We start from the raw sequence: 8,378 nt of genomic DNA, 5'->3' as shown, positions 1-8,378 counted from the left end.
AGCCTCACGCCTGACACATGTAGAGATGAACATCAAATCTTCAATTCTTCCATGATTCTTCAATTTGGGATCTAGAATGTGAGACCATACGAACCGAGCATCAACGTATAATTAGGAGTTTCTCAATCTCCAAATAATCACCCTAAAGTTGAGCATAAAAGCACACCCCAAAAATCTTCAATAAGACCAAACCCATCATGAACCGAAATCACTTCCGAATCTCCAATCGAGTCATTTCATAAACTTCAAATACTCGAGGTCACTTCGGTCTTCAAATTCACGTAATATGAAAAATTCAACTTTCGAATTTCCAAATAAATCTCTCCCCCTTTTTATAATCGAAAATTGATTGTAAAACCAAAAAGCAATGAGAAAGTGCTCATTTCGGAATTTTTCTATTCAAAACTCCCCCTTAACACATGGCATAAACATTTTGCTTCAATCCGAAAAATCCAAAAAATCTTCAATTTTTAGCTTCGTTCACGGACCGCCTTTGACAAAATTTCTCAAAATTGGGTAGAAATTGTCAATTTCAAAATTCTGCAGTGACCCGGTGCGCCCAAAACAGCCAAAAATGCGAAACTCTCCCTCGTTTGCGAAACTGGGTAGAAAGCGTCAATTCGCATTAACTGCAGGGGCCTGATTTGAAAATTATTCCATTTCTCAGTTTTTATTACACCATTTTCGAAGTTGGGTATGATATGCCAAAATTGCGAAACTTCAGGGACTACTTTCGAAATTTCTGCCTCCTTTCTTCCAAACTGTCGAAAATTACCCCAAATTTCGAAGGTGGGTAAAAGTGTCAAACTTTCGAAACTTTAAGGACTGATTTCGAAATTTCTGCTCCACTCTTCAAAATTTCGAAAATTAGGCCAAATTTCGAATATGAGTTTAAAGTGTTAAACCTTTGAAACTTTAGGGTCTAATTTCGAAAATTTTATGTTTTCTTCCCCATTTTGTTAAACCTTCGACAGTCGATACTTAAAAAAAATTCGACAATTGACTATCGATTTCAAAACCTTCGAAATATTGATACAAAACCTTCGCGACATTGACTTTAAAATCTTCGTTAGATGATACTCGATAACCAAAACATTTGAATCTTAGTAACCCAAATCCAAACTTTCGAAATTAACTCAAAAGACTTTGCATATTGACATCAAAATTTCGATTATACATCCCAGTTCCAAAATCATCGTCATTAACAGCAAAGTCCTACCCTTCGCTGTTTAACACCAACATCAACCAAAATCGACATCAACGACTCCAACACAACCTTCATTTTTCAGTAATTCTTTGGAAATCAAAATCAAAACTAGACATCGATCCTCAAACAACCTTCGCTTTTGCATCAGATCGACATCAAAATTTCGATTCCAAAGCTTTGTTATCTAATAAGATCCAAAAACTCACAGTCGACTCCAAAATTCATTCTCTTTAGACCCAACAATCGATCTTCGACTCCAAATCAACAACCGAAATAACGATTATCAATTTCTCAGTCACTTCCCAAATCTTCAGTCCTTCGATATTAGCCTCAAGCAAGTACAAAATCAAAATAATTGCTTACAATCGTTGTTCGTTCTCAACCATTCTTTGACTTTCGAAAGTCAATCATCAAATTTGTCGATCCTAGACATTGAACATGGCTAAATCTTCCAGTAACTGACTTCGAAATCAATCAATCCAAGCATCGATCATTCAATATCCAAGAATATGAATGTTGACTTTTTGAGTTTGACTTTTCTGATGAATCGGAATAAAAAATTATTTCAAACATCATACATCCATCCCAATCCAGTTCGATATTAACGTTCTCATACCAAAATCGAAAAACACGAAATCAATAATGTTCAGAACAATTTTAGATCAAACTCCCTTTTTCTTTAACAAGCATCCTGTTCTTCATCGTTCTTCAAGTTTTCTTTACTAGTTCTTCAAAATCAAAGCATATATTGACAAATGCAAAAATATATCTTTATCACAATCGAATCAAGAGAATATGAAGAATTGATTAAAGTGATAACTTCAATTTTCAAAAAAAATCGACACATCAGGTCGATTTTGAAGAAACGACAACAAGATGATAAAGAAAATTTTGGATTGAATCACCAATCACACTATTCTTGAAGAGCAACGATAACCTGATGAACGAATATACAACCATCAATTGAATATAGAATACTCGAACATCAGTCAAGATAAACGAAGGAAATTGATTCAACCAGATGAGGCGAATTGCGATGTACAAACTGATGGAAATGTTGGATTTATCAAATCGAAGTATAGATTGGGCTCAATTAAATGATTCATGAATAGTAATGGATTGAAAATTGGGCTTATGAATCAAAATTCAACGGAATGTCACTAAATTGGGCTTCGAAATGCCTAGATGAACAGTAGCAAACATATGATTTAATTCATTTAGAATTAAATTTTAATTCAAATGAGCAATTGTAAAAATTTGAGAATCAAATCGAATATACGAAAATTGGATTGGCTCGGGACTTGATCAATGAAAAACTATTGGATCATACAAAGTGGGTTTTTCAAAAAAAATTGATACAATGAATCAAGATGATCAAAAATCAAGAACGCAACGCACGAATCAACGAGAATTAGAGAGATTATAGAGAGACTCACCATAAATGCTCTAATTGTGACGAATTTAACCAAACCGAGAATCGTTTCTTCAAAAAATCATGTTGATCTTCGAAGATCTGCTCTGATACCAATTGATGTGAATTATAAGCATTGATTTGGCATGCGGAATTAAAGAACACGGTGATTTTGGTGTTTAAGAGATGCATTCGATTATGAAAGGTGTTACAAAAAAGGATCTAGATCTAAATCTACATAGTTAACACACACTAACACTCTCAATTTTAGATCTCTAAAGCACACCTCTACATGTGGAATGAACCCACCTTATATAAAGGTGTTTACATGTCTCTCTCTCTCTATCTCTCTCTCTTTATCTCTCTCTCTCTCTCTATCTATCTCTCATGTCACAAGGCTACTTTACCACATGCAAGTGGGTCTACAAAAGTCAAACCATTTACAAAGTCATACATGGATAACTTTGTACCCAACATTATTTATCTTTCTCACATGTGTAGAACGAGTCAACACAAGACCCATTCTCAACGGTGAGTCATCTCAACCAGGAAAAAGACCTGGAATACCAATTCAAATAACGTTCATATGTTGATTCTGGAGGATCCCTGAAATATCGAACTTCTTGTTATCAACATTAGACTATAAATAACACATGTAACTAGCAAACTAGGGACACACTGAGCTTATCCACGATACTTGTACTTACATTTACATGGTCATCTCTGTAACCCAATATTTTATATCAATAAAATCATCAAGGCAGGTGATCATTATCACCTCCCAAGGTTTTATGTCGGAGATCATATCAAGGATCAAGGGCTTTCCTTGTAACTCACTTGTGTCACTTTGATTATCGTTTCTTACTTGGTTTACCACTAACATCACAGCCTCTCATACAATTTGGTTAGATTCTACTTAGTTGATTTTTGACCAAAACAATTTGGCGCCCACCGTGGGGCGGTGGTGTTCAAAACCTTTCAGAAAATCATGTTTACACAACCGACCATATCTTCCTCCCCCATCCCTCCCATTTCCTCTAAAAACCTTCCTCCACCCCCAGGGGGAGCTCCCAAGAAAGCCTCTGAGGCACGAAAGAAAAACACCTCTCCGGTCGCTACCCAAGGACTTAAGGATCCTCCTATGCTGATTTTCAATAATGAAATCTTCGCTATGATTAAGAGACTGGAACGATAAGTCACTCAACAGCAGGAGGATAACATGACAATACTTAAGGAAGTGGAGAGAATGAAGGTAGAAATCTACAATCCATAAGAAGCAGCACCCTTGATCTTGCAACCCAAGATCATGAACTTTGAGAATACAGGATCCTCTGGAAAACATCGGGAGATAGGATCCTTGGTACCGACATCCGCTACCGACTGGGGTGCAGCTCCCAACGAGCGAGCTCATATGACCTAGGATCCCGATGAAACCTTCATTATGCCAAACACAAAGGATCATGATAACTTCGTGAATAATAATGCTCTTAACACTAACTCTATGCACCTTGATACATGTTAAAGCCCTATCATGGCTAAGGAGCTTCAGCAATTAAGACAAATGATCTCAAGCATGCCTAGAATAGTCCAACCTATACCGGAAGTATCCCCCACAAGCCACATGATCTCAATATTTGCTCCCACAATAGCTGATACTGAAGTCCAAAAGCGCTTCCAAACGCCCAACATGAAGCCTTATGATGGTACCACGGATCCTGAGGAGCATGTCACACAGTATATGGAAAGAATATAGATCATCCTCATTCCCACGCACTTGAAGGAAGCTTGCTTGTGCAAGGGTTTTGGCTCGAACCTCACAGAATCATCCCTAAAATGGCTTCTTAACATTCCTCCTTACTCTATTACAAGTCGAAACCATATTCCAAACCTGATCATCATAAGGTTAATGCCCTTGAAGATGAAGGAGAGGAAGAAGAATTTCCTAAGATTACTGACTATTTCTTTTCTGTGGATATTTCAGGTATAATATTTGCTATGCAGGACCTTGGCGACAAAGCAAGATGGCCAAGGAAGGGAGAAAAATCCACCACTTGGAAAGACAAATCCAAATGGTATGCATACCACGAAGACTTTGGTCATATCACAGAAGATTGCATAGCTCTCAGGAAGGAGATCAGCTACCTCTTAGGCAAAGGATACCTCAAAGAGATCCTTGGAAGAAGAAAGGAAAGATCCAAAGAGAAAGATCAGGATCTTCAGAAGATCCTCGATAAGCCGAGATCCCCTCCTGTTGATGCCAAGGTAATCAATGTGATCTCTGGAGGATCTAACATCTGTGGTACCTCTTATTCTGCGGCAAAAAGGCATGCCAAGGTATCAAAAACAGAAAAATAAGAAAAGCCACAAAAGAATATGTCAATCACAAACTAGAAGGAGATCACCTTCGATGAATAAGATAGACAAGACATCCAGGATCCTCACCACGACAGATTGGTGATCACTCTTTACATCGCCAACCATTTCGTCAGGAGGATCCTTGTCGACGGAGGATCCCCAGTCAACATTATACTCTTAGATTCTTTAAAAATAATGAACATCCCAAAGTCCAATATAATCAAAAGATCCTCAGTATTAATAGGATTCAGTGTCGAAACAAAACATACAGTCGCTGCAATAAAGCTATCTATCTACATTGAGGGGGTAAACTCTATGCAACATTTTTGTGTAATAGATACATTATCCTCTTATAATGTTATACTAGGTAGACCATGGATCTACGAAATGAAGGTAGTACCATCGACATATTATCAATGTGTGAAGATGCCAACCCCATGGGGGACAGTAAAGATCACAGGTGATCAAAAGGAATCCAAAGAGTGCTACAAGACCTCGATGAAATCTTCAACAATACCACGATAAACATAGAAATTAAAGAAGGGGGCACAACATGTGCTAGGAAAAAAAGAGCAAGATATAAAGGAAGTGCCCCAGAACCTTGAGGATCCTGATGCCAAAGTTCTCATAGGATCCTCAATACTAGAACCGATCGAACAAGGACTAATAAAGTTCCTCATAGCTAGAAGCAATACATTTGCATGGAAGCAAGAGGACATGACAGGTATAGACAAAAATATAATAACCCATAAACTTAATATTGATCCTTCTTTCAAACCAATACACCAAAATAGAAGGAAGTTTGCACCAGAGAGAAATCAAATCATACAAGAAGAAGTAGAAAAAAATCCTTAAAACAAGAATGATCAAGGAAGTGAAGTTCCCAAGGTGGCTAGCCAAGGTGGTCGTAGTACAAAAGAAGAATGGAAAATAGAGAGTATGTGTTGATTATACGGATCTCAACAAGGCTTGTCCCAAGGATCCTTTCCCTCTACCATACATAGACTCCATGATAGATGCCACAGTTGGTCATGAATTACTAACATTCATGGATGCATCAAAAAGATTCATATCCGAATGGAACCATCTGGCCAAGAGGATATAACATTCATAACCCCAACAGGTATGTATTGTTATATTGTCATGCCATTTGTGTTGGATTAGATGTCTAAGCCCATAACTATTATTGGTATGTACTTGACCCGAGCGTAGCATGGTCCATTTGGGTTGCATATCATCAGGACAATTTGTTAGGATGGATTCTTAAGAGAAGGTTATATATATGATTTATTAATATATTATAAGTTAGAATATATTAATATGAAATCATATGTTTTAATTAGTATTGATCAAGAATTACTTTGGAATTAATTTAGTGATCGAAAGAGACTAATTAAATCTATGGGGACTAATTATGGTAATTAGTTATATTTATATGTGTTGGGCTTATGATCCATGTTGGACCAAGTTTATGTATGGATACATAAAGAGTTGGGCCACATGAACCATGGAACATAAACCCATGGGTATGGTTTTGGGTTATACCCATGACTCTTGAAATCCAACATATAAATACATGTTCTTAACCTAAAAACGCCTACATTCATGTTCTTGGAGTTCATGGGTGTTTTTGGGTGCATGGAATTCTCTCTCAAGTTCCACCTTTGTCCATGATGTGTTGTGATTCCATTTGAGGCTTCCACGCTATTGGGGCTAAGCTTTTAAAGGCGAAATTCATCAAGTTCTACAAGCTACACAAAGAGGTAAACTCCTAACTAGTTTTTTATGTAGTTTATATCATTTGTATGCTAGTTGTAGGCTTAAAGCTTTGGAAACAATATTGCATGTATAATTAGAGAAAACATAGATCCAAAGCTTTTAGGGTTGTATGTGCACCATAGGATGTTGTAGTATACTAAAACCCATCAGTGGTATCAGAGCCATAGGTTGTTTTCTATTATACTTGATGCTTCTTGTTTTTCCAAAGTTGAAAATGTGCCATTTTTGCATCTGACTGCTCACCACAACGTGGCAGCTTTTACCATGACGTGGTGATGCCCCTGTGAGCAAAAATTTCGTTTTTTTGGCCTGTTTTGGATTAGAATCATTACCACAAAATGTTTTTTGTTCATAAAATTTGATTTTGTCGTTATGGTAATGATGATTCTCTTCCAATTAAAAGATAATTGTCATAATTTCAAGATTTGTATTAGTTTATATGTTTATGCTAATTTCTTGAAGATTGATGATATGAATTATCTTGTTCTTATGAGTTAGTTTAGATTAATAGAAAAATTATGTGATAATTGGTTTTCGATTCAAATTGATCTAAAAGTTGTTCATAATATGATTTTTTGTAACTTGTCCTCAAGTTATATGAAAAGTCTCATTTATGAATTTTAAAACTCATAAAATTTCCATAAGTTATGAAAATGAAGAGTCTCATTTTTAAATGTTTTTAAAGTCTTCCATAACTTGTCCTCAAGTTATGGAACTTGAAGAGTTTTTTCATTAAACTACTTTAAACTCATAAGTTATGAACTTTCCCTCAAGTTTTGGAATTTGTAAAGTTTCCCCCCATGAATACTTTAATTCCAAATTAAACCCTAGAATTTTAAAAGTTTAAAATTCAACTCTTATACTATTATAATATTATAGGTTTAATATTTATATATATATATGTATAAGAGTAAGTCAGTCTTACCGTTAGTAGGCCTCATTCACGAAGTCGGTCTATAAGGGGGGTATAAGGTTACTACCTATAAAATGGCAGTTTAATGGGTGTCCACTCTCACCCACCGCTTCCTTGACTGGTGGAAGGTCGTTAGCCGAACGGGTAGGACAGGACATTAATTCTAGGACATTAATTCTCCCTTCATTAAAAGTATAATGATAAATATAAAGTAACTAAACTTTATTAAATTCCCAATCTTAGTTACTTTAGGAAAATGTGAATTTGGTGCTAACCCATGAAATTGCACTTTGCACTTTGTTAAGTCATTAGTGGAGCGTGTGTGGTTAACCGACACACTAATTTGGGACTGACAATGTGTGGAAAAGGGTAGCTTGATGTTGATCATAGATCAATGGAGTGTGTGTGGTTAACCGGCATATTGATTAGGTGGTTGTAACATTAAGTGTACCAAGTTAATTTGCATGGTTATTCACTCCTTGTTTGTGATCCTCGGCATCCCAGTCACAAACTTGAAGGGTACAATCGAGATTTAAACATGCCATTGAATAGTTCAATGAATCTCAAAAGATCTAGGAGTGTCAATTCATTTAAAACCTAATGTTAAATTTCATTTTTCATGGTGGAAATTGGTAAATCGTCATTTACCTACCTTCAAATATTTTGTAGCTTGGATTACGACATCCCTCTTCCAAGTCATAAAATATTGTGTT

The sequence above is a fragment of the Lactuca virosa genome, chromosome 8, assembly GCF_052849685.1.
Source record: "Lactuca virosa cultivar CGN04683 chromosome 8, Lactuca_virosa_CGN04683_v6, whole genome shotgun sequence".
Classification (NCBI taxonomy): Eukaryota; Viridiplantae; Streptophyta; class Magnoliopsida; order Asterales; family Asteraceae; genus Lactuca; species Lactuca virosa.
The sequence above is the reverse complement of the archived record's forward strand: the minus strand, read 5'-3'. Positions refer to the sequence as shown.